Source organism: Rhinoderma darwinii, assembly GCF_050947455.1.
Source record: "Rhinoderma darwinii isolate aRhiDar2 chromosome 5 unlocalized genomic scaffold, aRhiDar2.hap1 SUPER_5_unloc_42, whole genome shotgun sequence".
In the NCBI taxonomy this organism is placed as follows: Eukaryota; Metazoa; Chordata; class Amphibia; order Anura; family Rhinodermatidae; genus Rhinoderma; species Rhinoderma darwinii.
Window position 1 is genome coordinate 562,516 of NW_027461801.1, and position 27,811 is coordinate 590,326.

At 47.7% G+C, this 27,811-nt stretch overlaps 19 non-coding genes across 19 annotated transcripts; all 19 read left to right on the forward strand.

Annotated features, from left to right (window-relative positions):
* The first annotated feature begins 247 nt into the window (after positions 1-247).
* Positions 248-438, forward strand: LOC142693386 (U2 spliceosomal RNA). The gene has a single exon (XR_012861734.1). It is a non-coding gene; the product is annotated as a U2 spliceosomal RNA (small nuclear RNA).
* A 1,276-nt stretch (positions 439-1,714) lies between these two features.
* Positions 1,715-1,905, forward strand: LOC142693298 (U2 spliceosomal RNA). Its single transcript, XR_012861655.1, has one exon. It is a non-coding gene; the product is annotated as a U2 spliceosomal RNA (small nuclear RNA).
* A 1,300-nt stretch (positions 1,906-3,205) lies between these two features.
* On the forward strand, positions 3,206-3,396 carry LOC142693299 (U2 spliceosomal RNA). The gene has a single exon (XR_012861656.1). It is a non-coding gene; the product is annotated as a U2 spliceosomal RNA (small nuclear RNA).
* Positions 3,397-4,694: 1,298 nt separating this feature from the next.
* Positions 4,695-4,885, forward strand: LOC142693300 (U2 spliceosomal RNA). Its single transcript, XR_012861657.1, has one exon. It is a non-coding gene; the product is annotated as a U2 spliceosomal RNA (small nuclear RNA).
* A 1,285-nt stretch (positions 4,886-6,170) lies between these two features.
* LOC142693302 (U2 spliceosomal RNA) lies at positions 6,171-6,361 on the forward strand. Its single transcript, XR_012861658.1, has one exon. It is a non-coding gene; the product is annotated as a U2 spliceosomal RNA (small nuclear RNA).
* A 1,280-nt stretch (positions 6,362-7,641) lies between these two features.
* On the forward strand, positions 7,642-7,832 carry LOC142693303 (U2 spliceosomal RNA). Its single transcript, XR_012861659.1, has one exon. It is a non-coding gene; the product is annotated as a U2 spliceosomal RNA (small nuclear RNA).
* Positions 7,833-9,120: 1,288 nt separating this feature from the next.
* LOC142693304 (U2 spliceosomal RNA) lies at positions 9,121-9,311 on the forward strand. The gene has a single exon (XR_012861660.1). It is a non-coding gene; the product is annotated as a U2 spliceosomal RNA (small nuclear RNA).
* Positions 9,312-10,591: 1,280 nt separating this feature from the next.
* On the forward strand, positions 10,592-10,782 carry LOC142693306 (U2 spliceosomal RNA). The gene has a single exon (XR_012861662.1). It is a non-coding gene; the product is annotated as a U2 spliceosomal RNA (small nuclear RNA).
* Positions 10,783-12,082: 1,300 nt separating this feature from the next.
* On the forward strand, positions 12,083-12,273 carry LOC142693307 (U2 spliceosomal RNA). The gene has a single exon (XR_012861663.1). It is a non-coding gene; the product is annotated as a U2 spliceosomal RNA (small nuclear RNA).
* Positions 12,274-13,573: 1,300 nt separating this feature from the next.
* LOC142693308 (U2 spliceosomal RNA) lies at positions 13,574-13,764 on the forward strand. Its single transcript, XR_012861664.1, has one exon. It is a non-coding gene; the product is annotated as a U2 spliceosomal RNA (small nuclear RNA).
* A 1,292-nt stretch (positions 13,765-15,056) lies between these two features.
* On the forward strand, positions 15,057-15,247 carry LOC142693309 (U2 spliceosomal RNA). Its single transcript, XR_012861665.1, has one exon. It is a non-coding gene; the product is annotated as a U2 spliceosomal RNA (small nuclear RNA).
* Positions 15,248-16,528: 1,281 nt separating this feature from the next.
* LOC142693310 (U2 spliceosomal RNA) lies at positions 16,529-16,719 on the forward strand. Its single transcript, XR_012861666.1, has one exon. It is a non-coding gene; the product is annotated as a U2 spliceosomal RNA (small nuclear RNA).
* A 1,285-nt stretch (positions 16,720-18,004) lies between these two features.
* LOC142693311 (U2 spliceosomal RNA) lies at positions 18,005-18,195 on the forward strand. Its single transcript, XR_012861667.1, has one exon. It is a non-coding gene; the product is annotated as a U2 spliceosomal RNA (small nuclear RNA).
* A 1,288-nt stretch (positions 18,196-19,483) lies between these two features.
* Positions 19,484-19,674, forward strand: LOC142693313 (U2 spliceosomal RNA). Its single transcript, XR_012861668.1, has one exon. It is a non-coding gene; the product is annotated as a U2 spliceosomal RNA (small nuclear RNA).
* A 1,292-nt stretch (positions 19,675-20,966) lies between these two features.
* Positions 20,967-21,157, forward strand: LOC142693314 (U2 spliceosomal RNA). Its single transcript, XR_012861669.1, has one exon. It is a non-coding gene; the product is annotated as a U2 spliceosomal RNA (small nuclear RNA).
* Positions 21,158-22,453: 1,296 nt separating this feature from the next.
* On the forward strand, positions 22,454-22,644 carry LOC142693315 (U2 spliceosomal RNA). The gene has a single exon (XR_012861670.1). It is a non-coding gene; the product is annotated as a U2 spliceosomal RNA (small nuclear RNA).
* A 1,284-nt stretch (positions 22,645-23,928) lies between these two features.
* LOC142693316 (U2 spliceosomal RNA) lies at positions 23,929-24,119 on the forward strand. Its single transcript, XR_012861671.1, has one exon. It is a non-coding gene; the product is annotated as a U2 spliceosomal RNA (small nuclear RNA).
* Positions 24,120-25,411: 1,292 nt separating this feature from the next.
* On the forward strand, positions 25,412-25,602 carry LOC142693318 (U2 spliceosomal RNA). The gene has a single exon (XR_012861673.1). It is a non-coding gene; the product is annotated as a U2 spliceosomal RNA (small nuclear RNA).
* Positions 25,603-26,882: 1,280 nt separating this feature from the next.
* LOC142693319 (U2 spliceosomal RNA) lies at positions 26,883-27,073 on the forward strand. Its single transcript, XR_012861674.1, has one exon. It is a non-coding gene; the product is annotated as a U2 spliceosomal RNA (small nuclear RNA).
* Positions 27,074-27,811: the final 738 nt, after the last annotated feature.

The window sequence follows — 27,811 nt, forward strand, 5'->3', positions numbered from 1 at the left end:
AGGGCATTTGGGCGTTGCCAGGAAGGCGTTTTTATGTAGATTCCTCCTCTTTCAGCACTGCATTGTGGTGCAAGCAAAATAAGCAAATCCTGTCTGGCTTCCTCTCCGGCCTTTATTCACCTCCCGTGTAGCTGTGAGTGTGTGAGCCTGCAGGGCCCCATGGAATTGCCTAGAAGTAGGCTGAATCGCTGCAAGGGCTGAACAGCAGTATCGGGCAGGCTCGGGCAACGCGCGGCCCGTTCGGGTTATCGCTTCTCTGCCTTTTGGCTAAGATCAAGTGTAGTATCTGTTCTTATCAGTTTAATATCTGATACGTCCCCTATCTGGGGACCATATATTAAATGGATTTTTAGAACAGGGAGATGGAAATAGAGCTTGCTCTGTCCACTCCACGCATTGACCTGGTATTGCAGTATTTCCAGGACCGGTGCACCCTTTCCTTATGTGTTGACTAAAAGCAGATTCCAAAAGTGTTTTTTGTCTTTGCTATTGTTTCTGTCTTTCTGAAGGGATCTCCCCTTTTAATCCCATTATTTCAACACCTGTTGGACAATGCATGAGTTATAATGAGCTCATTGATTAAATGCAATTAATGAATAGATTGCCACCTCTTGTTGTGTGTCGTCTGTGTTTCTGTGTTTCTGGCATTTCACATTGGAACACCTCATTCACCTTCCTTGTCTTCTCTCCGCCCTCCCTTTTAGGTAAGTTAAAGAGCTGCACCTGAGCCAGCCACTGATTGATTGATTGATTGATTGATTGATTGATTGATTGATGCAGCACAACAGTCAAATAGTGGAGTGGAGTAGGGGAACAGCAAACAGCCAATAAAGCAGCCCGCCCGCTCGCCTGCCCGCCACAATGGACCTACCTGTGTACACTAGATGGATGTGATGGAATGTACTGTCGTCCCTACATTTCAAGAAGAAGTAAGAATTGCAGTTGCAACAAAGCCTTGCTTGCCTACAAAGAGAGCAGCAATTTGGATTTGTTACTATGTTACCTAGAAGAATAACAAACTGTGCAAGGATGGAGGTTGTAGGAGCAAGGAGAAGTTGTCTGTAAAGTTGGTGGATGCCTATTTTCCATTTTGCAGTCCCTTGTCTCCCACTTGTGGCCTCCTGGAGGCAACTAGCTGTGCAAAAAAAAGACAGCCTGGCGGCCGGCTGTTGCAGTGTTGCCCTCTCAGGCAACACTGAGTGACTGACTGAGCCTCACCGTCTTATATAAAGTTCAGACGGAACTTTGCACGTGTCATAGTGGAGCCCTCAGGATTCCAGAGCCAGCTTTCTGACATCATAATGGGGCCTCAGAGATAAAAGCCTGGGCCCAGGCAGTGTTGGTCAGTGCTGCTCAGCAGGCAGCACTGGACTGGACTGGATTACAGCTGATACAAGGTGTGAAGGAACAAGGGGTGGCTGTGGGCATGCACTTGCTGCCGCTGCCAGTGTTTATCTGCATGGCAGCAGGGCATTTGGGCGTTGCCAGGAAGGCGTTTTTATGTAGATTCCTCCTCTTTCAGCACTGCATTGTGGTGCAAGCAAAAGAAGCAAATCCTGTCTGGCTTCCTCTCCGGCCTTTATTCACCTCCCGTGTAGCTGTGAGTGTGTGAGCCTGCAGGGCCCCATGGAATTGCCTAGAAGTAGGCTGAATCGCTGCAAGGGCTGAACAGCAGTATCGGGCAGGCTCGGGCAACGCGCGGCTCGTTCGGGTTATCGCTTCTCGGCCTTTTGGCTAAGATCAAGTGTAGTATCTGTTCTTATCAGTTTAATATCTGATACGTCCCCTATCTGGGGACCATATATTAAATGGATTTTTAGAACAGGGAGATGGAAATAGAGCTTGCTCTGTCCACTCCACGCATTGACCTGGTATTGCAGTATTTCCAGGACCGGTGCACCCTTTCCTTATGTGTTGACTAAAAGCAGATTCCAAAAGTGTTTTTTGTCTTTGCTATTGTTTCTGTCTTTCTGAAGGGATCTCCCCTTTTAATCCCATTATTTCAACACCTGTTGGACAATGCATGAGTGATAATGAGCTCATTGATTAAATGCAATTAATGAATAGATTGCCACCTCTTGTTGTGTGTCGTCTGTGTTTCTGTGTTTCCGGCATTTCACATTGGAACACCTCATTCACCTTCCTTGTCTTCTCTCCGCCCTCCCTTTTAGGTAAGTTAAAGAGCTGCACCTGAGCCAGCCACTGATTGATTGATTGATTGATTGATTGATTGATTGATTGATTGATTGATTGATTGATTGATTGATGCAGCACAACAGTCAAATAGTGGAGTGGAGTAGGGGAACAGCAAACAGCCAATAAAGCAGCCCGCCCGCTCGCCTGCCCGCCACAATGGACCTACCTGTGTACACTAGATGGATGTGATGGAATGTACTGTCGTCCCTACATTTCAAGAAGAAGTAAGAATTGCAGTTGCAACAAAGCCTTGCTTGCCTACAAAGAGAGCAGCAATTTGGATTTGTTACTATGTTACCTAGAAGAATAACAAACTGTGCAAGGATGGAGGTTGTAGGAGCAAGGAGAAGTTGTCTGTAAAGTTGGTGGATGCCTATTTTCCATTTTGCAGTCCCTTGTCTCCCTCTTGTGGCCTCCTGGAGGCAACTAGCTGTGCAAAAAAAAGACAGCCTGGCGGCCGGCTGTTGCAGTGTTGCCCTCTCAGGCAACACTGAGTGACTGACTGAGCCTCACCGTCTTATATAAAGTTCAGACGGAACTTTGCACGTGTCATAGTGGAGCCCTCAGGATTCCAGAGCCAGCTTTCTGACATCATAATGGGGCCTCAGAGATAAAAGCCTGGGCCCAGGCAGTGTTGGTCAGTGCTGCTCAGCAGGCAGCACTGGACTGGACTGGATTACAGCTGATACAAGGTGTGAAGGAACAAGGGGTGGCTGTGGGCATGCACTTGCTGCCGCTGCCAGTGTTTATCTGCATGGCAGCAGGGCATTTGGGCGTTGCCAGGAAGGCGTTTTTATGTAGATTCCTCTTCTTTCAGCACTGCATTGTGGTGCAAGCAAAAGAAGCAAATCCTGTCTGGCTTCCTCTCCGGCCTTTATTCACCTCCCGTGTAGCTGTGAGTGTGTGAGCCTGCAGGGCCCCATGGAATTGCCTAGAAGTAGGCTGAATCGCTGCAAGGGCTGAACAGCAGTATCGGGCAGGCTCGGGCAACGCGCGGCCCGTTCGGGTTATCGCTTCTCGGCCTTTTGGCTAAGATCAAGTGTAGTATCTGTTCTTATCAGTTTAATATCTGATACGTCCCCTATCTGGGGACCATATATTAAATGGATTTTTAGAACAGGGAGATGGAAATAGAGCTTGCTCTGTCCACTCCACGCATTGACCTGGTATTGCAGTATTTCCAGGACCGGTGCACCCTTTCCTTATGTGTTGACTAAAAGCAGATTCTCAAAAGTGTTTTTTGTCTTTGCTATTGTTTCTGTCTTTCTGAAGGGATCTCCCCTTTTAATCCCATTATTTCAACACCTGTTGGACAATGCATGAGTGATAATGAGCTCATTGATTAAATGCAATTAATGAATAGATTGCCACCTCTTGTTGTGTGTCGTCTGTGTTTCTGTGTTTCCGGCATTTCACATTGGAACACCTCATTCACCTTCCTTGTCTTCTCTCCGCCCTCCCTTTTAGGTAAGTTAAAGAGCTGCACCTGAGCCAGCCACTGATTGATTGATTGATTGATTGATTGATTGATTGATTGATTGATTGATTGATTGATTGATGCAGCACAACAGTCAAATAGTGGAGTGGAGTAGGGGAACAGCAAACAGCCAATAAAGCAGCCCGCCCGCTCGCCTGCCCGCCACAATGGACCTACCTGTGTACACTAGATGGATGTGATGGAATGTACTGTCGTCCCTACATTTCAAGAAGAAGTAAGAATTGCAGTTGCAACAAAGCCTTGCTTGCCTACAAAGAGAGCAGCAATTTGGATTTGTTACTATGTTACCTAGAAGAATAACAAACTGTGCAAGGATGGAGGTTGTAGGAGCAAGGAGAAGTTGTCTGTAAAGTTGGTGGATGCCTATTTTCCATTTTGCAGTCCCTTGTCTCCCTCTTGTGGCCTCCTGGAGGCAACTAGCTGTGCAAAAAAAAAGACAGCCTGGCGGCCGGCTGTTGCAGTGTTGCCCTCTCAGGCAACACTGAGTGACTGACTGAGCCTCACCGTCTTATATAAAGTTCAGACGGAACTTTGCACGTGTCATAGTGGAGCCCTCAGGATTCCAGAGCCAGCTTTCTGACATCATAATGGGGCCTCAGAGATAAAAGCCTGGGCCCAGGCAGTGTTGGTCAGTGCTGCTCAGCAGGCAGCACTGGACTGGACTGGATTACAGCTGATACAAGGTGTGAAGGAACAAGGGGTGGCTGTGGGCATGCACTTGCTGCCGCTGCCAGTGTTTATCTGCATGGCAGCAGGGCATTTGGGCGTTGCCAGGAAGGCGTTTTTATGTAGATTCCTCTTCTTTCAGCACTGCATTGTGGTGCAAGCAAAAGAAGCAAATCCTGTCTGGCTTCCTCTCCGGCCTTTATTCACCTCCCGTGTAGCTGTGAGTGTGTGAGCCTGCAGGGCCCCATGGAATTGCCTAGAAGTAGGCTGAATCGCTGCAAGGGCTGAACAGCAGTATCGGGCAGGCTCGGGCAACGCGCGGCCCGTTCGGGTTATCGCTTCTCGGCCTTTTGGCTAAGATCAAGTGTAGTATCTGTTCTTATCAGTTTAATATCTGATACGTCCCCTATCTGGGGACCATATATTAAATGGATTTTTAGAACAGGGAGATGGAAATAGAGCTTGCTCTGTCCACTCCACGCATTGACCTGGTATTGCAGTATTTCCAGGACCGGTGCACCCTTTCCTTATGTGTTGACTAAAAGCAGATTCTCAAAAGTGTTTTTTGTATTTGCTATTGTTTCTGTCTTTCTGAAGGGATCTCCCCTTTTAATCCCATTATTTCAACACCTGTTGGACAATGCATGAGTGATAATGAGCTCATTGATTAAATGCAATTAATGAATAGATTGCCACCTCTTGTTGTGTGTCGTCTGTGTTTCTGTGTTTCCGGCATTTCACATTGGAACACCTCATTCACCTTCCTTGTCTTCTCTCCGCCCTCCCTTTTAGGTAAGTTAAAGAGCTGCACCTGAGCCAGCCACTGATTGATTGATTGATTGATTGATTGATTGATTGATTGATTGATTGATGCAGCACAACAGTCAAATAGTGGAGTGGAGTAGGGGAACAGCAAACAGCCAATAAAGCAGCCCGCCCGCTCGCCTGCCCGCCACAATGGACCTACCTGTGTACACTAGATGGATGTGATGGAATGTACTGTCGTCCCTACATTTCAAGAAGAAGTAAGAATTGCAGTTGCAACAAAGCCTTGCTTGCCTACAAAGAGAGCAGCAATTTGGATTTGTTACTATGTTACCTAGAAGAATAACAAACTGTGCAAGGATGGAGGTTGTAGGAGCAAGGAGAAGTTGTCTGTAAAGTTGGTGGATGCCTATTTTCCATTTTGCAGTCCCTTGTCTCCCTCTTGTGGCCTCCTGGAGGCAACTAGCTGTGCAAAAAAAAGACAGCCTGGCGGCCGGCTGTTGCAGTGTTGCCCTCTCAGGCAACACTGAGTGACTGACTGAGCCTCACCGTCTTATATAAAGTTCAGACGGAACTTTGCACGTGTCATAGTGGAGCCCTCAGGATTCCAGAGCCAGCTTTCTGACATCATAATGGGGCCTCAGAGATAAAAGCCTGGGCCCAGGCAGTGTTGGTCAGTGCTGCTCAGCAGGCAGCACTGGACTGGACTGGATTACAGCTGATACAAGGTGTGAAGGAACAAGGGGTGGCTGTGGGCATGCACTTGCTGCCGCTGCCAGTGTTTATCTGCATGGCAGCAGGGCATTTGGGCGTTGCCAGGAAGGCGTTTTTATGTAGATTCCTCCTCTTTCAGCACTGCATTGTGGTGCAAGCAAAAGAAGCAAATCCTGTCTGGCTTCCTCTCCGGCCTTTATTCACCTCCCGTGTAGCTGTGAGTGTGTGAGCCTGCAGGGCCCCATGGAATTGCCTAGAAGTAGGCTGAATCGCTGCAAGGGCTGAACAGCAGTATCGGGCAGGCTCGGGCAACGCGCGGCCCGTTCGGGTTATCGCTTCTCGGCCTTTTGGCTAAGATCAAGTGTAGTATCTGTTCTTATCAGTTTAATATCTGATACGTCCCCTATCTGGGGACCATATATTAAATGGATTTTTAGAACAGGGAGATGGAAATAGAGCTTGCTCTGTCCACTCCACGCATTGACCTGGTATTGCAGTATTTCCAGGACCGGTGCACCCTTTCCTTATGTGTTGACTAAAAGCAGATTCCAAAAGTGTTTTTTGTCTTTGCTATTGTTTCTGTCTTTCTGAAGGGACATTATTTCAACACCTGTTGGACAATGCATGAGTGATAATGAGCTCATTGATTAAATGCAATTAATGAATAGATTGCCACCTCTTGTTGTGTGTCGTCTGTGTTTCTGTGTTTCCGGCATTTCACATTGGAACACCTCATTCACCTTCCTTGTCTTCTCTCCGCCCTCCCTTTTAGGTAAGTTAAAGAGCTGCACCTGAGCCAGCCACTGATTGATTGATTGATTGATTGATTGATTGATTGATTGATTGATTGATTGATTGATTGATGCAGCACAACAGTCAAATAGTGGAGTGGAGTAGGGGAACAGCAAACAGCCAATAAAGCAGCACGCCCGCTCGCCTGCCCGCCACAATGGACCTACCTGTGTACACTAGATGGATGTGATGGAATGTACTGTCGTCCCTACATTTCAAGAAGAAGTAAGAATTGCAGTTGCAACAAAGCCTTGCTTGCCTACAAAGAGAGCAGCAATTTGGATTTGTTACTATGTTACCTAGAAGAATAACAAACTGTGCAAGGATGGAGGTTGTAGGAGCAAGGAGAAGTTGTCTGTAAAGTTGGTGGATGCCTATTTTCCATTTTGCAGTCCCTTGTCTCCCTCTTGTGGCCTCCTGGAGGCAACTAGCTGTGCAAAAAAAAGACAGCCTGGCGGCCGGCTGTTGCAGTGTTGCCCTCTCAGGCAACACTGAGTGACTGACTGAGCCTCACCGTCTTATATAAAGTTCAGACGGAACTTTGCACGTGTCATAGTGGAGCCCTCAGGATTCCAGAGCCAGCTTTCTGACATCATAATGGGGCCTCAGAGATAAAAGCCTGGGCCCAGGCAGTGTTGGTCAGTGCTGCTCAGCAGGCAGCACTGGACTGGACTGGATTACAGCTGATACAAGGTGTGAAGGAACAAGGGGTGGCTGTGGGCATGCACTTGCTGCCGCTGCCAGTGTTTATCTGCATGGCAGCAGGGCATTTGGGCGTTGCCAGGAAGGCGTTTTTCTGTAGATTCCTCCTCTTTCAGCACTGCATTGTGGTGCAAGCAAAAGAAGCAAATCCTGTCTGGCTTCCTCTCCGGCCTTTATTCACCTCCCGTGTAGCTGTGAGTGTGTGAGCCTGCAGGGCCCCATGGAATTGCCTAGAAGTAGGCTGAATCGCTGCAAGGGCTGAACAGCAGTATCGGGCAGGCTCGGGCAACGCGCGGCCCGTTCGGGTTATCGCTTCTCGGCCTTTTGGCTAAGATCAAGTGTAGTATCTGTTCTTATCAGTTTAATATCTGATACGTCCCCTATCTGGGGACCATATATTAAATGGATTTTTAGAACAGGGAGATGGAAATAGAGCTTGCTCTGTCCACTCCACGCATTGACCTGGTATTGCAGTATTTCCAGGACCGGTGCACCCTTTCCTTATGTGTTGACTAAAAGCAGATTCCAAAAGTGTTTTTTGTCTTTGCTATTGTTTCTGTCTTTCTGAAGGGATCTCCCCTTTTAATCCCATTATTTCAACACCTGTTGGACAATGCATGAGTGATAATGAGCTCATTGATTAAATGCAATTAATGAATAGATTGCCACCTCTTGTTGTGTGTCGTCTGTGTTTCTGTGTTTCCGGCATTTCACATTGGAACACCTCATTCACCTTCCTTGTCTTCTCTCCGCCCTCCCTTTTAGGTAAGTTAAAGAGCTGCACCTGAGCCAGCCACTGATTGATTGATTGATTGATTGATTGATTGATTGATTGATTGATTGATTGATGCAGCACAACAGTCAAATAGTGGAGTGGAGTAGGGGAACAGCAAACAGCCAATAAAGCAGCACGCCCGCTCGCCTGCCCGCCACAATGGACCTACCTGTGTACACTAGATGGATGTGATGGAATGTACTGTCGTCCCTACATTTCAAGAAGAAGTAAGAATTGCAGTTGCAACAAAGCCTTGCTTGCCTACAAAGAGAGCAGCAATTTGGATTTGTTACTATGTTACCTAGAAGAATAACAAACTGTGCAAGGATGGAGGTTGTAGGAGCAAGGAGAAGTTGTCTGTAAAGTTGGTGGATGCCTATTTTCCATTTTGCAGTCCCTTGTCTCCCTCTTGTGGCCTCCTGGAGGCAACTAGCTGTGCAAAAAAAAGACAGCCTGGCGGCCGGCTGTTGCAGTGTTGCCCTCTCAGGCAACACTGAGTGACTGACTGAGCCTCACCGTCTTATATAAAGTTCAGACGGAACTTTGCACGTGTCATAGTGGAGCCCTCAGGATTCCAGAGCCAGCTTTCTGACATCATAATGGGGCCTCAGAGATAAAAGCCTGGGCCCAGGCAGTGTTGGTCAGTGCTGCTCAGCAGGCAGCACTGGACTGGACTGGATTACAGCTGATACAAGGTGTGAAGGAACAAGGGGTGGCTGTGGGCATGCACTTGCTGCCGCTGCCAGTGTTTATCTGCATGGCAGCAGGGCATTTGGGCGTTGCCAGGAAGGCGTTTTTCTGTAGATTCCTCCTCTTTCAGCACTGCATTGTGGTGCAAGCAAAAGAAGCAAATCCTGTCTGGCTTCCTCTCCGGCCTTTATTCACCTCCCGTGTAGCTGTGAGTGTGTGAGCCTGCAGGGCCCCATGGAATTGCCTAGAAGTAGGCTGAATCGCTGCAAGGGCTGAACAGCAGTATCGGGCAGGCTCGGGCAACGCGCGGCCCGTTCGGGTTATCGCTTCTCGGCCTTTTGGCTAAGATCAAGTGTAGTATCTGTTCTTATCAGTTTAATATCTGATACGTCCCCTATCTGGGGACCATATATTAAATGGATTTTTAGAACAGGGAGATGGAAATAGAGCTTGCTCTGTCCACTCCACGCATTGACCTGGTATTGCAGTATTTCCAGGACCGGTGCACCCTTTCCTTATGTGTTGACTAAAAGCAGATTCCAAAAGTGTTTTTTGTCTTTGCTATTGTTTCTGTCTTTCTGAAGGGATCTCCCCTTTTAATCCCATTATTTCAACACCTGTTGGACAATGCATGAGTGATAATGAGCTCATTGATTAAATGCAATTAATGAATAGATTGCCACCTCTTGTTGTGTGTCGTCTGTGTTTCTGTGTTTCCGGCATTTCACATTGGAACACCTCATTCACCTTCCTTGTCTTCTCTCCGCCCTCCCTTTTAGGTAAGTTAAAGAGCTGCACCTGAGCCAGCCACTGATTGATTGATTGATTGATTGATTGATTGATTGATTGATTGATGCAGCACAACAGTCAAATAGTGGAGTGGAGTAGGGGAACAGCAAACAGCCAATAAAGCAGCACGCCCGCTCGCCTGCCCGCCACAATGGACCTACCTGTGTACACTAGATGGATGTGATGGAATGTACTGTCGTCCCTACATTTCAAGAAGAAGTAAGAATTGCAGTTGCAACAAAGCCTTGCTTGCCTACAAAGAGAGCAGCAATTTGGATTTGTTACTATGTTACCTAGAAGAATAACAAACTGTGCAAGGATGGAGGTTGTAGGAGCAAGGAGAAGTTGTCTGTAAAGTTGGTGGATGCCTATTTTCCATTTTGCAGTCCCTTGTCTCCCTCTTGTGGCCTCCTGGAGGCAACTAGCTGTGCAAAAAAAAGACAGCCTGGCGGCCGGCTGTTGCAGTGTTGCCCTCTCAGGCAACACTGAGTGACTGACTGAGCCTCACCGTCTTATATAAAGTTCAGACGGAACTTTGCACGTGTCATAGTGGAGCCCTCAGGATTCCAGAGCCAGCTTTCTGACATCATAATGGGGCCTCAGAGATAAAAGCCTGGGCCCAGGCAGTGTTGGTCAGTGCTGCTCAGCAGGCAGCACTGGACTGGACTGGATTACAGCTGATACAAGGTGTGAAGGAACAAGGGGTGGCTGTGGGCATGCACTTGCTGCCGCTGCCAGTGTTTATCTGCATGGCAGCAGGGCATTTGGGCGTTGCCAGGAAGGCGTTTTTATGTAGATTCCTCCTCTTTCAGCACTGCATTGTGGTGCAAGCAAAAGAAGCAAATCCTGTCTGGCTTCCTCTCCGGCCTTTATTCACCTCCCGTGTAGCTGTGAGTGTGTGAGCCTGCAGGGCCCCATGGAATTGCCTAGAAGTAGGCTGAATCGCTGCAAGGGCTGAACAGCAGTATCGGGCAGGCTCGGGCAACGCGCGGCCCGTTCGGGTTATCGCTTCTCGGCCTTTTGGCTAAGATCAAGTGTAGTATCTGTTCTTATCAGTTTAATATCTGATACGTCCCCTATCTGGGGACCATATATTAAATGGATTTTTAGAACAGGGAGATGGAAATAGAGCTTGCTCTGTCCACTCCACGCATTGACCTGGTATTGCAGTATTTCCAGGACCGGTGCACCCTTTCCTTATGTGTTGACTAAAAGCAGATTCCAAAAGTGTTTTTTGTCTTTGCTATTGTTTCTGTCTTTCTGAAGGGATCTCCCCTTTTAATCCCATTATTTCAACACCTGTTGGACAATGCATGAGTGATAATGAGCTCATTGATTAAATGCAATTAATGAATAGATTGCCACCTCTTGTTGTGTGTCGTCTGTGTTTCTGTGTTTCCGGCATTTCACATTGGAACACCTCATTCACCTTCCTTGTCTTCTCTCCGCCCTCCCTTTTAGGTAAGTTAAAGAGCTGCACCTGAGCCAGCCACTGATTGATTGATTGATTGATTGATTGATTGATTGATTGATTGATTGATTGATTGATTGATTGATGCAGCACAACAGTCAAATAGTGGAGTGGAGTAGGGGAACAGCAAACAGCCAATAAAGCAGCCCGCCCGCTCGCCTGCCCGCCACAATGGACCTACCTGTGTACACTAGATGGATGTGATGGAATGTACTGTCGTCCCTACATTTCAAGAAGAAGTAAGAATTGCAGTTGCAACAAAGCCTTGCTTGCCTACAAAGAGAGCAGCAATTTGGATTTGTTACTATGTTACCTAGAAGAATAACAAACTGTGCAAGGATGGAGGTTGTAGGAGCAAGGAGAAGTTGTCTGTAAAGTTGGTGGATGCCTATTTTCCATTTTGCAGTCCCTTGTCTCCCTCTTGTGGCCTCCTGGAGGCAACTAGCTGTGCAAAAAAAAGACAGCCTGGCGGCCGGCTGTTGCAGTGTTGCCCTCTCAGGCAACACTGAGTGACTGACTGAGCCTCACCGTCTTATATAAAGTTCAGACGGAACTTTGCACGTGTCATAGTGGAGCCCTCAGGATTCCAGAGCCAGCTTTCTGACATCATAATGGGGCCTCAGAGATAAAAGCCTGGGCCCAGGCAGTGTTGGTCAGTGCTGCTCAGCAGGCAGCACTGGACTGGACTGGATTACAGCTGATACAAGGTGTGAAGGAACAAGGGGTGGCTGTGGGCATGCACTTGCTGCCGCTGCCAGTGTTTATCTGCATGGCAGCAGGGCATTTGGGCGTTGCCAGGAAGGCGTTTTTATGTAGATTCCTCCTCTTTCAGCACTGCATTGTGGTGCAAGCAAAAGAAGCAAATCCTGTCTGGCTTCCTCTCCGGCCTTTATTCACCTCCCGTGTAGCTGTGAGTGTGTGAGCCTGCAGGGCCCCATGGAATTGCCTAGAAGTAGGCTGAATCGCTGCAAGGGCTGAACAGCAGTATCGGGCAGGCTCGGGCAACGCGCGGCCCGTTCGGGTTATCGCTTCTCGGCCTTTTGGCTAAGATCAAGTGTAGTATCTGTTCTTATCAGTTTAATATCTGATACGTCCCCTATCTGGGGACCATATATTAAATGGATTTTTAGAACAGGGAGATGGAAATAGAGCTTGCTCTGTCCACTCCACGCATTGACCTGGTATTGCAGTATTTCCAGGACCGGTGCACCCTTTCCTTATGTGTTGACTAAAAGCAGATTCCAAAAGTGTTTTTTGTCTTTGCTATTGTTTCTGTCTTTCTGAAGGGATCTCCCCTTTTAATCCCATTATTTCAACACCTGTTGGACAATGCATGAGTGATAATGAGCTCATTGATTAAATGCAATTAATGAATAGATTGCCACCTCTTGTTGTGTGTCGTCTGTGTTTCTGTGTTTCCGGCATTTCACATTGGAACACCTCATTCACCTTCCTTGTCTTCTCTCCGCCCTCCCTTTTAGGTAAGTTAAAGAGCTGCACCTGAGCCAGCCACTGATTGATTGATTGATTGATTGATTGATTGATTGATTGATTGATTGATTGATTGATTGATTGATGCAGCACAACAGTCAAATAGTGGAGTGGAGTAGGGGAACAGCAAACAGCCAATAAAGCAGCCCGCCCGCTCGCCTGCCCGCCACAATGGACCTACCTGTGTACACTAGATGGATGTGATGGAATGTACTGTCGTCCCTACATTTCAAGAAGAAGTAAGAATTGCAGTTGCAACAAAGCCTTGCTTGCCTACAAAGAGAGCAGCAATTTGGATTTGTTACTATGTTACCTAGAAGAATAACAAACTGTGCAAGGATGGAGGTTGTAGGAGCAAGGAGAAGTTGTCTGTAAAGTTGGTGGATGCCTATTTTCCATTTTGCAGTCCCTTGTCTCCCTCTTGTGGCCTCCTGGAGGCAACTAGCTGTGCAAAAAAAAGACAGCCTGGCGGCCGGCTGTTGCAGTGTTGCCCTCTCAGGCAACACTGAGTGACTGACTGAGCCTCACCGTCTTATATAAAGTTCAGACGGAACTTTGCACGTGTCATAGTGGAGCCCTCAGGATTCCAGAGCCAGCTGTCTGACATCATAATGGGGCCTCAGAGATAAAAGCCTGGGCCCAGGCAGTGTTGGTCAGTGCTGCTCAGCAGGCAGCACTGGACTGGACTGGATTACAGCTGATACAAGGTGTGAAGGAACAAGGGGTGGCTGTGGGCATGCACTTGCTGCCGCTGCCAGTGTTTATCTGCATGGCAGCAGGGCATTTGGGCGTTGCCAGGAAGGCGTTTTTATGTAGATTCCTCCTCTTTCAGCACTGCATTGTGGTGCAAGCAAAAGAAGCAAATCCTGTCTGGCTTCCTCTCCGGCCTTTATTCACCTCCCGTGTAGCTGTGAGTGTGTGAGCCTGCAGGGCCCCATGGAATTGCCTAGAAGTAGGCTGAATCGCTGCAAGGGCTGAACAGCAGTATCGGGCAGGCTCGGGCAACGCGCGGCCCGTTCGGGTTATCGCTTCTCGGCCTTTTGGCTAAGATCAAGTGTAGTATCTGTTCTTATCAGTTTAATATCTGATACGTCCCCTATCTGGGGACCATATATTAAATGGATTTTTAGAACAGGGAGATGGAAATAGAGCTTGCTCTGTCCACTCCACGCATTGACCTGGTATTGCAGTATTTCCAGGACCGGTGCACCCTTTCCTTATGTGTTGACTAAAAGCAGATTCCAAAAGTGTTTTTTGTCTTTGCTATTGTTTCTGTCTTTCTGAAGGGATCTCCCCTTTTAATCCCATTATTTCAACACCTGTTGGACAATGCATGAGTGATAATGAGCTCATTGATTAAATGCAATTAATGAATAGATTGCCACCTCTTGTTGTGTGTCGTCTGTGTTTCTGTGTTTCCGGCATTTCACATTGGAACACCTCATTCACCTTCCTTGTCTTCTCTCCGCCCTCCCTTTTAGGTAAGTTAAAGAGCTGCACCTGAGCCAGCCACTGATTGATTGATTGATTGATTGATTGATTGATTGATTGATTGATTGATTGATTGATGCAGCACAACAGTCAACTAGTGGAGTGGAGTAGGGGAACAGCAAACAGCCAATAAAGCAGCCCGCCCGCTCGCCTGCCCGCCACAATGGACCTACCTGTGTACACTAGATGGATGTGATGGAATGTACTGTCGTCCCTACATTTCAAGAAGAAGTAAGAATTGCAGTTGCAACAAAGCCTTGCTTGCCTACAAAGAGAGCAGCAATTTGGATTTGTTACTATGTTACCTAGAAGAATAACAAACTGTGCAAGGATGGAGGTTGTAGGAGCAAGGAGAAGTTGTCTGTAAAGTTGGTGGATGCCTATTTTCCATTTTGCAGTCCCTTGTCTCCCTCTTGTGGCCTCCTGGAGGCAACTAGCTGTGCAAAAAAAAGACAGCCTGGCGGCCGGCTGTTGCAGTGTTGCCCTCTCAGGCAACACTGAGTGACTGACTGAGCCTCACCGTCTTATATAAAGTTCAGACGGAACTTTGCACGTGTCATAGTGGAGCCCTCAGGATTCCAGAGCCAGCTTTCTGACATCATAATGGGGCCTCAGAGATAAAAGCCTGGGCCCAGGCAGTGTTGGTCAGTGCTGCTCAGCAGGCAGCACTGGACTGGACTGGATTACAGCTGATACAAGGTGTGAAGGAACAAGGGGTGGCTGTGGGCATGCACTTGCTGCCGCTGCCAGTGTTTATCTGCATGGCAGCAGGGCATTTGGGCGTTGCCAGGAAGGCGTTTTTATGTAGATTCCTCCTCTTTCAGCACTGCATTGTGGTGCAAGCAAAAGAAGCAAATCCTGTCTGGCTTCCTCTCCGGCCTTTATTCACCTCCCGTGTAGCTGTGAGTGTGTGAGCCTGCAGGGCCCCATGGAATTGCCTAGAAGTAGGCTGAATCGCTGCAAGGGCTGAACAGCAGTATCGGGCAGGCTCGGGCAACGCGCGGCCCGTTCGGGTTATCGCTTCTCGGCCTTTTGGCTAAGATCAAGTGTAGTATCTGTTCTTATCAGTTTAATATCTGATACGTCCCCTATCTGGGGACCATATATTAAATGGATTTTTAGAACAGGGAGATGGAAATAGAGCTTGCTCTGTCCACTCCACGCATTGACCTGGTATTGCAGTATTTCCAGGACCGGTGCACCCTTTCCTTATGTGTTGACTAAAAGCAGATTCCAAAAGTGTTTTTTGTCTTTGCTATTGTTTCTGTCTTTCTGAAGGGATCTCCCCTTTTAATCCCATTATTTCAAACACCTGTTGGACAATGCATGAGTGATAATGAGCTCATTGATTAAATGCAATTAATGAATAGATTGCCACCTCTTGTTGTGTGTCGTCTGTGTTTCTGTGTTTCCGGCATTTCACATTGGAACACCTCATTCACCTTCCTTGTCTTCTCTCCGCCCTCCCTTTTAGGTAAGTTAAAGAGCTGCACCTGAGCCAGCCACTGATTGATTGATTGATTGATTGATTGATTGATTGATTGATTGATGCAGCACAACAGTCAAATAGTGGAGTGGAGTAGGGGAACAGCAAACAGCCAATAAAGCAGCCCGCCCGCTCGCCTGCCCGCCACAATGGACCTACCTGTGTACACTAGATGGATGTGATGGAATGTACTGTCGTCCCTACATTTCAAGAAGAAGTAAGAATTGCAGTTGCAACAAAGCCTTGCTTGCCTACAAAGAGAGCAGCAATTTGGATTTGTTACTATGTTACCTAGAAGAATAACAAACTGTGCAAGGATGGAGGTTGTAGGAGCAAGGAGAAGTTGTCTGTAAAGTTGGTGGATGCCTATTTTCCATTTTGCAGTCCCTTGTCTCCCTCTTGTGGCCTCCTGGAGGCAACTAGCTGTGCAAAAAAAAGACAGCCTGGCGGCCGGCTGTTGCAGTGTTGCCCTCTCAGGCAACACTGAGTGACTGACTGAGCCTCACCGTCTTATATAAAGTTCAGACGGAACTTTGCACGTGTCATAGTGGAGCCCTCAGGATTCCAGAGCCAGCTTTCTGACATCATAATGGGGCCTCAGAGATAAAAGCCTGGGCCCAGGCAGTGTTGGTCAGTGCTGCTCAGCAGGCAGCACTGGACTGGACTGGATTACAGCTGATACAAGGTGTGAAGGAGCAAGGGGTGGCTGTGGGCATGCACTTGCTGCCGCTGCCAGTGTTTATCTGCATGGCAGCAGGGCATTTGGGCGTTGCCAGGAAGGCGTTTTTATGTAGATTCCTCCTCTTTCAGCACTGCATTGTGGTGCAAGCAAAAGAAGCAAATCCTGTCTGGCTTCCTCTCCGGCCTTTATTCACCTCCCGTGTAGCTGTGAGTGTGTGAGCCTGCAGGGCCCCATGGAATTGCCTAGAAGTAGGCTGAATCGCTCCAAGGGCTGAACAGCAGTATCGGGCAGGCTCGGGCAACGCGCGGCCCGTTCGGGTTATCGCTTCTCGGCCTTTTGGCTAAGATCAAGTGTAGTATCTGTTCTTATCAGTTTAATATCTGATACGTCCCCTATCTGGGGACCATATATTAAATGGATTTTTAGAACAGGGAGATGGAAATAGAGCTTGCTCTGTCCACTCCACGCATTGACCTGGTATTGCAGTATTTCCAGGACCGGTGCACCCTTTCCTTATGTGTTGACTAAAAGCAGATTCCAAAAGTGTTTTTTGTCTTTGCTATTGTTTCTGTCTTTCTGAAGGGATCTCCCCTTTTAATCCCATTATTTCAACACCTGTTGGACAATGCATGAGTGATAATGAGCTCATTGATTAAATGCAATTAATGAATAGATTGCCACCTCTTGTTGTGTGTCGTCTGTGTTTCTGTGTTTCCGGCATTTCACATTGGAACACCTCATTCACCTTCCTTGTCTTCTCTCCGCCCTCCCTTTTAGGTAAGTTAAAGAGCTGCACCTGAGCCAGCCACTGATTGATTGATTGATTGATTGATTGATTGATTGATTGATTGATTGATGCAGCACAACAGTCAAATAGTGGAGTGGAGTAGGGGAACAGCAAACAGCCAATAAAGCAGCCCGCCCGCTCGCCTGCCCGCCACAATGGACCTACCTGTGTACACTAGATGGATGTGATGGAATGTACTGTCGTCCCTACATTTCAAGAAGAAGTAAGAATTGCAGTTGCAACAAAGCCTTGCTTGCCTACAAAGAGAGCAGCAATTTGGATTTGTTACTATGTTACCTAGAAGAATAACAAACTGTGCAAGGATGGAGGTTGTAGGAGCAAGGAGAAGTTGTCTGTAAAGTTGGTGGATGCCTATTTTCCATTTTGCAGTCCCTTGTCTCCCTCTTGTGGCCTCCTGGAGGCAACTAGCTGTGCAAAAAAAAGACAGCCTGGCGGCCGGCTGTTGCAGTGTTGCCCTCTCAGGCAACACTGAGTGACTGACTGAGCCTCACCGTCTTATATAAAGTTCAGACGGAACTTTGCACGTGTCCATAGTGGAGCCCTCAGGATTCCAGAGCCAGCTTTCTGACATCATAATGGGGCCTCAGAGATAAAAGCCTGGGCCCAGGCAGTGTTGGTCAGTGCTGCTCAGCAGGCAGCACTGGACTGGACTGGATTACAGCTGATACAAGGTGTGAAGGAACAAGGGGTGGCTGTGGGCATGCACTTGCTGCCGCTGCCAGTGTTTATCTGCATGGCAGCAGGGCATTTGGGCGTTGCCAGGAAGGCGTTTTTATGTAGATTCCTCCTCTTTCAGCACTGCATTGTGGTGCAAGCAAAAGAAGCAAATCCTGTCTGGCTTCCTCTCCGGCCTTTATTCACCTCCCGTGTAGCTGTGAGTGTGTGAGCCTGCAGGGCCCCATGGAATTGCCTAGAAGTAGGCTGAATCGCTGCAAGGGCTGAACAGCAGTATCGGGCAGGCTCGGGCAACGCGCGGCCCGTTCGGGTTATCGCTTCTCGGCCTTTTGGCTAAGATCAAGTGTAGTATCTGTTCTTATCAGTTTAATATCTGATACGTCCCCTATCTGGGGACCATATATTAAATGGATTTTTAGAACAGGGAGATGGAAATAGAGCTTGCTCTGTCCACTCCACGCATTGACCTGGTATTGCAGTATTTCCAGGACCGGTGCACCCTTTCCTTATGTGTTGACTAAAAGCAGATTCCAAAAGTGTTTTTTGTCTTTGCTATTGTTTCTGTCTTTCTGAAGGGATCTCCCCTTTTAATCCCATTATTTCAACACCTGTTGGACAATGCATGAGTGATAATGAGCTCATTGATTAAATGCAATTAATGAATAGATTGCCACCTCTTGTTGTGTGTCGTCTGTGTTTCTGTGTTTCCGGCATTTCACATTGGAACACCTCATTCACCTTCCTTGTCTTCTCTCCGCCCTCCCTTTTAGGTAAGTTAAAGAGCTGCACCTGAGCCAGCCACTGATTGATTGATTGATTGATTGATTGATTGATTGATTGATTGATTGATTGATGCAGCACAACAGTCAAATAGTGGAGTGGAGTAGGGGAACAGCAAACAGCCAATAAAGCAGCACGCCCGCTCGCCTGCCCGCCACAATGGACCTACCTGTGTACACTAGATGGATGTGATGGAATGTACTGTCGTCCCTACATTTCAAGAAGAAGTAAGAATTGCAGTTGCAACAAAGCCTTGCTTGCCTACAAAGAGAGCAGCAATTTGGATTTGTTACTATGTTACCTAGAAGAATAACAAACTGTGCAAGGATGGAGGTTGTAGGAGCAAGGAGAAGTTGTCTGTAAAGTTGGTGGATGCCTATTTTCCATTTTGCAGTCCCTTGTCTCCCTCTTGTGGCCTCCTGGAGGCAACTAGCTGTGCAAAAAAAAGACAGCCTGGCGGCCGGCTGTTGCAGTGTTGCCCTCTCAGGCAACACTGAGTGACTGACTGAGCCTCACCGTCTTATATAAAGTTCAGACGGAACTTTGCACGTGTCATAGTGGAGCCCTCAGGATTCCAGAGCCAGCTTTCTGACATCATAATGGGGCCTCAGAGATAAAAGCCTGGGCCCAGGCAGTGTTGGTCAGTGCTGCTCAGCAGGCAGCACTGGACTGGACTGGATTACAGCTGATACAAGGTGTGAAGGAACAAGGGGTGGCTGTGGGCATGCACTTGCTGCCGCTGCCAGTGTTTATCTGCATGGCAGCAGGGCATTTGGGCGTTGCCAGGAAGGCGTTTTTCTGTAGATTCCTCCTCTTTCAGCACTGCATTGTGGTGCAAGCAAAAGAAGCAAATCCTGTCTGGCTTCCTCTCCGGCCTTTATTCACCTCCCGTGTAGCTGTGAGTGTGTGAGCCTGCAGGGCCCCATGGAATTGCCTAGAAGTAGGCTGAATCGCTGCAAGGGCTGAACAGCAGTATCGGGCAGGCTCGGGCAACGCGCGGCCCGTTCGGGTTATCGCTTCTCGGCCTTTTGGCTAAGATCAAGTGTAGTATCTGTTCTTATCAGTTTAATATCTGATACGTCCCCTATCTGGGGACCATATATTAAATGGATTTTTAGAACAGGGAGATGGAAATAGAGCTTGCTCTGTCCACTCCACGCATTGACCTGGTATTGCAGTATTTCCAGGACCGGTGCACCCTTTCCTTATGTGTTGACTAAAAGCAGATTCCAAAAGTGTTTTTTGTCTTTGCTATTGTTTCTGTCTTTCTGAAGGGATCTCCCCTTTTTATCCCATTATTTCAACACCTGTTGGACAATGCATGAGTGATAATGAGCTCATTGATTAAATGCAATTAATGAATAGATTGCCACCTCTTGTTGTGTGTCGTCTGTGTTTCTGTGTTTCCGGCATTTCACATTGGAACACCTCATTCACCTTCCTTGTCTTCTCTCCGCCCTCCCTTTTAGGTAAGTTAAAGAGCTGCACCTGAGCCAGCCACTGATTGATTGATTGATTGATTGATTGATTGATTGATTGATTGATTGATTGATTGATGCAGCACAACAGTCAAATAGTGGAGTGGAGTAGGGGAACAGCAAACAGCCAATAAAGCAGCACGCCCGCTCGCCTGCCCGCCACAATGGACCTACCTGTGTACACTAGATGGATGTGATGGAATGTACTGTCGTCCCTACATTTCAAGAAGAAGTAAGAATTGCAGTTGCAACAAAGCCTTGCTTGCCTACAAAGAGAGCAGCAATTTGGATTTGTTACTATGTTACCTAGAAGAATAACAAACTGTGCAAGGATGGAGGTTGTAGGAGCAAGGAGAAGTTGTCTGTAAAGTTGGTGGATGCCTATTTTCCATTTTGCAGTCCCTTGTCTCCCTCTTGTGGCCTCCTGGAGGCAACTAGCTGTGCAAAAAAAAGACAGCCTGGCGGCCGGCTGTTGCAGTGTTGCCCTCTCAGGCAACACTGAGTGACTGACTGAGCCTCACCGTCTTATATAAAGTTCAGACGGAACTTTGCACGTGTCATAGTGGAGCCCTCAGGATTCCAGAGCCAGCTTTCTGACATCATAATGGGGCCTCAGAGATAAAAGCCTGGGCCCAGGCAGTGTTGGTCAGTGCTGCTCAGCAGGCAGCACTGGACTGGACTGGATTACAGCTGATACAAGGTGTGAAGGAACAAGGGGTGGCTGTGGGCATGCACTTGCTGCCGCTGCCAGTGTTTATCTGCATGGCAGCAGGGCATTTGGGCGTTGCCAGGAAGGCGTTTTTATGTAGATTCCTCCTCTTTCAGCACTGCATTGTGGTGCAAGCAAAAGAAGCAAATCCTGTCTGGCTTCCTCTCCGGCCTTTATTCACCTCCCGTGTAGCTGTGAGTGTGTGAGCCTGCAGGGCCCCATGGAATTGCCTAGAAGTAGGCTGAATCGCTGCAAGGGCTGAACAGCAGTATCGGGCAGGCTCGGGCAACGCGCGGCCCGTTCGGGTTATCGCTTCTCGGCCTTTTGGCTAAGATCAAGTGTAGTATCTGTTCTTATCAGTTTAATATCTGATACGTCCCCTATCTGGGGACCATATATTAAATGGATTTTTAGAACAGGGAGATGGAAATAGAGCTTGCTCTGTCCACTCCACGCATTGACCTGGTATTGCAGTATTTCCAGGACCGGTGCACCCTTTCCTTATGTGTTGACTAAAAGCAGATTCCAAAAGTGTTTTTTGTCTTTGCTATTGTTTCTGTCTTTCTGAAGGGATCTCCCCTTTTAATCCCATTATTTCAACACCTGTTGGACAATGCATGAGTGATAATGAGCTCATTGATTAAATGCAATTAATGAATAGATTGCCACCTCTTGTTGTGTGTCGTCTGTGTTTCTGTCATTTCACATTGGAACACCTCATTCACCTTCCTTGTCTTCTCTCCGCCCTCCCTTTTAGGTAAGTTAAAGAGCTGCACCTGAGCCAGCCACTGATTGATTGATTGATTGATTGATTGATTGATTGATTGATTGATTGATTGATTGATTGATTGATTGATGCAGCACAACAGTCAAATAGTGGAGTGGAGTAGGGGAACAGCAAACAGCCAATAAAGCAGCACGCCCGCTCGCCTGCCCGCCACAATGGACCTACCTGTGTACACTAGATGGATGTGATGGAATGTACTGTCGTCCCTACATTTCAAGAAGAAGTAAGAATTGCAGTTGCAACAAAGCCTTGCTTGCCTACAAAGAGAGCAGCAATTTGGATTTGTTACTATGTTACCTAGAAGAATAACAAACTGTGCAAGGATGGAGGTTGTAGGAGCAAGGAGAAGTTGTCTGTAAAGTTGGTGGATGCCTATTTTCCATTTTGCAGTCCCTTGTCTCCCTCTTGTGGCCTCCTGGAGGCAACTAGCTGTGCAAAAAAAAGACAGCCTGGCGGCCGGCTGTTGCAGTGTTGCCCTCTCAGGCAACACTGAGTGACTGACTGAGCCTCACCGTCTTATATAAAGTTCAGACGGAACTTTGCACGTGTCATAGTGGAGCCCTCAGGATTCCAGAGCCAGCTTTCTGACATCATAATGGGGCCTCAGAGATAAAAGCCTGGGCCCAGGCAGTGTTGGTCAGTGCTGCTCAGCAGGCAGCACTGGACTGGACTGGATTACAGCTGATACAAGGTGTGAAGGAACAAGGGGTGGCTGTGGGCATGCACTTGCTGCCGCTGCCAGTGTTTATCTGCATGGCAGCAGGGCATTTGGGCGTTGCCAGGAAGGCGTTTTTCTGTAGATTCCTCCTCTTTCAGCACTGCATTGTGGTGCAAGCAAAAGAAGCAAATCCTGTCTGGCTTCCTCTCCGGCCTTTATTCACCTCCCGTGTAGCTGTGAGTGTGTGAGCCTGCAGGGCCCCATGGAATTGCCTAGAAGTAGGCTGAATCGCTGCAAGGGCTGAACAGCAGTATCGGGCAGGCTCGGGCAACGCGCGGCCCGTTCGGGTTATCGCTTCTCGGCCTTTTGGCTAAGATCAAGTGTAGTATCTGTTCTTATCAGTTTAATATCTGATACGTCCCCTATCTGGGGACCATATATTAAATGGATTTTTAGAACAGGGAGATGGAAATAGAGCTTGCTCTGTCCACTCCACGCATTGACCTGGTATTGCAGTATTTCCAGGACCGGTGCACCCTTTCCTTATGTGTTGACTAAAAGCAGATTCCAAAAGTGTTTTTTGTCTTTGCTATTGTTTCTGTCTTTCTGAAGGGATCTCCCCTTTTAATCCCATTATTTCAACACCTGTTGGACAATGCATGAGTGATAATGAGCTCATTGATTAAATGCAATTAATGAATAGATTGCCACCTCTTGTTGTGTGTCGTCTGTGTTTCTGTGTTTCCGGCATTTCACATTGGAACACCTCATTCACCTTCCTTGTCTTCTCTCCGCCCTCCCTTTTAGGTAAGTTAAAGAGCTGCACCTGAGCCAGCCACTGATTGATTGATTGATTGATTGATTGATTGATTGATTGATTGATTGATGCAGCACAACAGTCAAATAGTGGAGTGGAGTAGGGGAACAGCAAACAGCCAATAAAGCAGCACGCCCGCTCGCCTGCCCGCCACAATGGACCTACCTGTGTACACTAGATGGATGTGATGGAATGTACTGTCGTCCCTACATTTCAAGAAGAAGTAAGAATTGCAGTTGCAACAAAGCCTTGCTTGCCTACAAAGAGAGCAGCAATTTGGATTTGTTACTATGTTACCTAGAAGAATAACAAACTGTGCAAGGATGGAGGTTGTAGGAGCAAGGAGAAGTTGTCTGTAAAGTTGGTGGATGCCTATTTTCCATTTTGCAGTCCCTTGTCTCCCTCTTGTGGCCTCCTGGAGGCAACTAGCTGTGCAAAAAAAAGACAGCCTGGCGGCCGGCTGTTGCAGTGTTGCCCTCTCAGGCAACACTGAGTGACTGACTGAGCCTCACCGTCTTATATAAAGTTCAGACGGAACTTTGCACGTGTCATAGTGGAGCCCTCAGGATTCCAGAGCCAGCTTTCTGACATCATAATGGGGCCTCAGAGATAAAAGCCTGGGCCCAGGCAGTGTTGGTCAGTGCTGCTCAGCAGGCAGCACTGGACTGGACTGGATTACAGCTGATACAAGGTGTGAAGGAACAAGGGGTGGCTGTGGGCATGCACTTGCTGCCGCTGCCAGTGTTTATCTGCATGGCAGCAGGGCATTTGGGCGTTGCCAGGAAGGCGTTTTTATGTAGATTCCTCCTCTTTCAGCACTGCATTGTGGTGCAAGCAAAAGAAGCAAATCCTGTCTGGCTTCCTCTCCGGCCTTTATTCACCTCCCGTGTAGCTGTGAGTGTGTGAGCCTGCAGGGCCCCATGGAATTGCCTAGAAGTAGGCTGAATCGCTGCAAGGGCTGAACAGCAGTATCGGGCAGGCTCGGGCAACGCGCGGCCCGTTCGGGTTATCGCTTCTCGGCCTTTTGGCTAAGATCAAGTGTAGTATCTGTTCTTATCAGTTTAATATCTGATACGTCCCCTATCTGGGGACCATATATTAAATGGATTTTTAGAACAGGGAGATGGAAATAGAGCTTGCTCTGTCCACTCCACGCATTGACCTGGTATTGCAGTATTTCCAGGACCGGTGCACCCTTTCCTTATGTGTTGACTAAAAGCAGATTCCAAAAGTGTTTTTTGTCTTTGCTATTGTTTCTGTCTTTCTGAAGGGATCTCCCCTTTTAATCCCATTATTTCAACACCTGTTGGACAATGCATGAGTGATAATGAGCTCATTGATTAAATGCAATTAATGAATAGATTGCCACCTCTTGTTGTGTGTCGTCTGTGTTTCTGTGTTTCCGGCATTTCACATTGGAACACCTCATTCACCTTCCTTGTCTTCTCTCCGCCCTCCCTTTTAGGTAAGTTAAAGAGCTGCACCTGAGCCAGCCACTGATTGATTGATTGATTGATTGATTGATTGATTGATTGATTGATTGATTGATTGATGCAGCACAACAGTCAAATAGTGGAGTGGAGTAGGGGAACAGCAAACAGCCAATAAAGCAGCCCGCCCGCTCGCCTGCCCGCCACAATGGACCTACCTGTGTACACTAGATGGATGTGATGGAATGTACTGTCGTCCCTACATTTCAAGAAGAAGTAAGAATTGCAGTTGCAACAAAGCCTTGCTTGCCTACAAAGAGAGCAGCAATTTGGATTTGTTACTATGTTACCTAGAAGAATAACAAACTGTGCAAGGATGGAGGTTGTAGGAGCAAGGAGAAGTTGTCTGTAAAGTTGGTGGATGCCTATTTTCCATTTTGCAGTCCCTTGTCTCCCTCTTGTGGCCTCCTGGAGGCAACTAGCTGTGCAAAAAAAAGACAGCCTGGCGGCCGGCTGTTGCAGTGTTGCCCTCTCAGGCAACACTGAGTGACTGACTGAGCCTCACCGTCTTATATAAAGTTCAGACGGAACTTTGCACGTGTCATAGTGGAGCCCTCAGGATTCCAGAGCCAGCTTTCTGACATCATAATGGGGCCTCAGAGATAAAAGCCTGGGCCCAGGCAGTGTTGGTCAGTGCTGCTCAGCAGGCAGCACTGGACTGGACTGGATTACAGCTGATACAAGGTGTGAAGGAACAAGGGGTGGCTGTGGGCATGCACTTGCTGCCGCTGCCAGTGTTTATCTGCATGGCAGCAGGGCATTTGGGCGTTGCCAGGAAGGCGTTTTTATGTAGATTCCTCCTCTTTCAGCACTGCATTGTGGTGCAAGCAAAAGAAGCAAATCCTGTCTGGCTTCCTCTCCGGCCTTTATTCACCTCCCGTGTAGCTGTGAGTGTGTGAGCCTGCAGGGCCCCATGGAATTGCCTAGAAGTAGGCTGAATCGCTGCAAGGGCTGAACAGCAGTATCGGGCAGGCTCGGGCAACGCGCGGCCCGTTCGGGTTATCGCTTCTCGGCCTTTTGGCTAAGATCAAGTGTAGTATCTGTTCTTATCAGTTTAATATCTGATACGTCCCCTATCTGGGGACCATATATTAAATGGATTTTTAGAACAGGGAGATGGAAATAGAGCTTGCTCTGTCCACTCCACGCATTGACCTGGTATTGCAGTATTTCCAGGACCGGTGCACCCTTTCCTTATGTGTTGACTAAAAGCAGATTCCAAAAGTGTTTTTTGTCTTTGCTATTGTTTCTGTCTTTCTGAAGGGATCTCCCCTTTTAATCCCATTATTTCAACACCTGTTGGACAATGCATGAGTGATAATGAGCTCATTGATTAAATGCAATTAATGAATAGATTGCCACCTCTTGTTGTGTGTCGTCTGTGTTTCTGTGTTTCCGGCATTTCACATTGGAACACCTCATTCACCTTCCTTGTCTTCTCTCCGCCCTCCCTTTTAGGTAAGTTAAAGAGCTGCACCTGAGCCAGCCACTGATTGATTGATTGATTGATTGATTGATTGATTGATTGATTGATGCAGCACAACAGTCAAATAGTGGAGTGGAGTAGGGGAACAGCAAACAGCCAATAAAGCAGCCCGCCCGCTCGCCTGCCCGCCACAATGGACCTACCTGTGTACACTAGATGGATGTGATGGAATGTACTGTCGTCCCTACATTTCAAGAAGAAGTAAGAATTGCAGTTGCAACAAAGCCTTGCTTGCCTACAAAGAGAGCAGCAATTTGGATTTGTTACTATGTTACCTAGAAGAATAACAAACTGTGCAAGGATGGAGGTTGTAGGAGCAAGGAGAAGTTGTCTGTAAAGTTGGTGGATGCCTATTTTCCATTTTGCAGTCCCTTGTCTCCCTCTTGTGGCCTCCTGGAGGCAACTAGCTGTGCAAAAAAAAGACAGCCTGGCGGCCGGCTGTTGCAGTGTTGCCCTCTCAGGCAACACTGAGTGACTGACTGAGCCTCACCGTCTTATATAAAGTTCAGACGGAACTTTGCACGTGTCATAGTGGAGCCCTCAGGATTCCAGAGCCAGCTTTCTGACATCATAATGGGGCCTCAGAGATAAAAGCCTGGGCCCAGGCAGTGTTGGTCAGTGCTGCTCAGCAGGCAGCACTGGACTGGACTGGATTACAGCTGATACAAGGTGTGAAGGAACAAGGGGTGGCTGTGGGCATGCACTTGCTGCCGCTGCCAGTGTTTATCTGCATGGCAGCAGGGCATTTGGGCGTTGCCAGGAAGGCGTTTTTATGTAGATTCCTCCTCTTTCAGCACTGCATTGTGGTGCAAGCAAAAGAAGCAAATCCTGTCTGGCTTCCTCTCCGGCCTTTATTCACCTCCCGTGTAGCTGTGAGTGTGTGAGCCTGCAGGGCCCCATGGAATTGCCTAGAAGTAGGCTGAATCGCTGCAAGGGCTGAACAGCAGTATCGGGCAGGCTCGGGCAACGCGCGGCCCGTTCGGGTTATCGCTTCTCGGCCTTTTGGCTAAGATCAAGTGTAGTATCTGTTCTTATCAGTTTAATATCTGATACGTCCCCTATCTGGGGACCATATATTAAATGGATTTTTAGAACAGGGAGATGGAAATAGAGCTTGCTCTGTCCACTCCACGCATTGACCTGGTATTGCAGTATTTCCAGGACCGGTGCACCCTTTCCTTATGTGTTGACTAAAAGCAGATTCCAAAAGTGTTTTTTGTCTTTGCTATTGTTTCTGTCTTTCTGAAGGGATCTCCCCTTTTAATCCCATTATTTCAACACCTGTTGGACAATGCATGAGTGATAAAGAGCTCATTGATTAAATGCAATTAATGAATAGATTGCCACCTCTTGTTGTGTGTCGTCTGTGTTTCTGTGTTTCCGGCATTTCACATTGGAACACCTCATTCACCTTCCTTGTCTTCTCTCCGCCCTCCCTTTTAGGTAAGTTAAAGAGCTGCACCTGAGCCAGCCACTGATTGATTGATTGATTGATTGATTGATTGATTGATTGATGCAGCACAACAGTCAAATAGTGGAGTGGAGTAGGGGAACAGCAAACAGCCAATAAAGCAGCCCGCCCGCTCGCCTGCCCGCCACAATGGACCTACCTGTGTACACTAGATGGATGTGATGGAATGTACTGTCGTCCCTACATTTCAAGAAGAAGTAAGAATTGCAGTTGCAACAAAGCCTTGCTTGCCTACAAAGAGAGCAGCAATTTGGATTTGTTACTATGTTACCTAGAAGAATAACAAACTGTGCAAGGATGGAGGTTGTAGGAGCAAGGAGAAGTTGTCTGTAAAGTTGGTGGATGCCTATTTTCCATTTTGCAGTCCCTTGTCTCCCTCTTGTGGCCTCCTGGAGGCAACTAGCTGTGCAAAAAAAAGACAGCCTGGCGGCCGGCTGTTGCAGT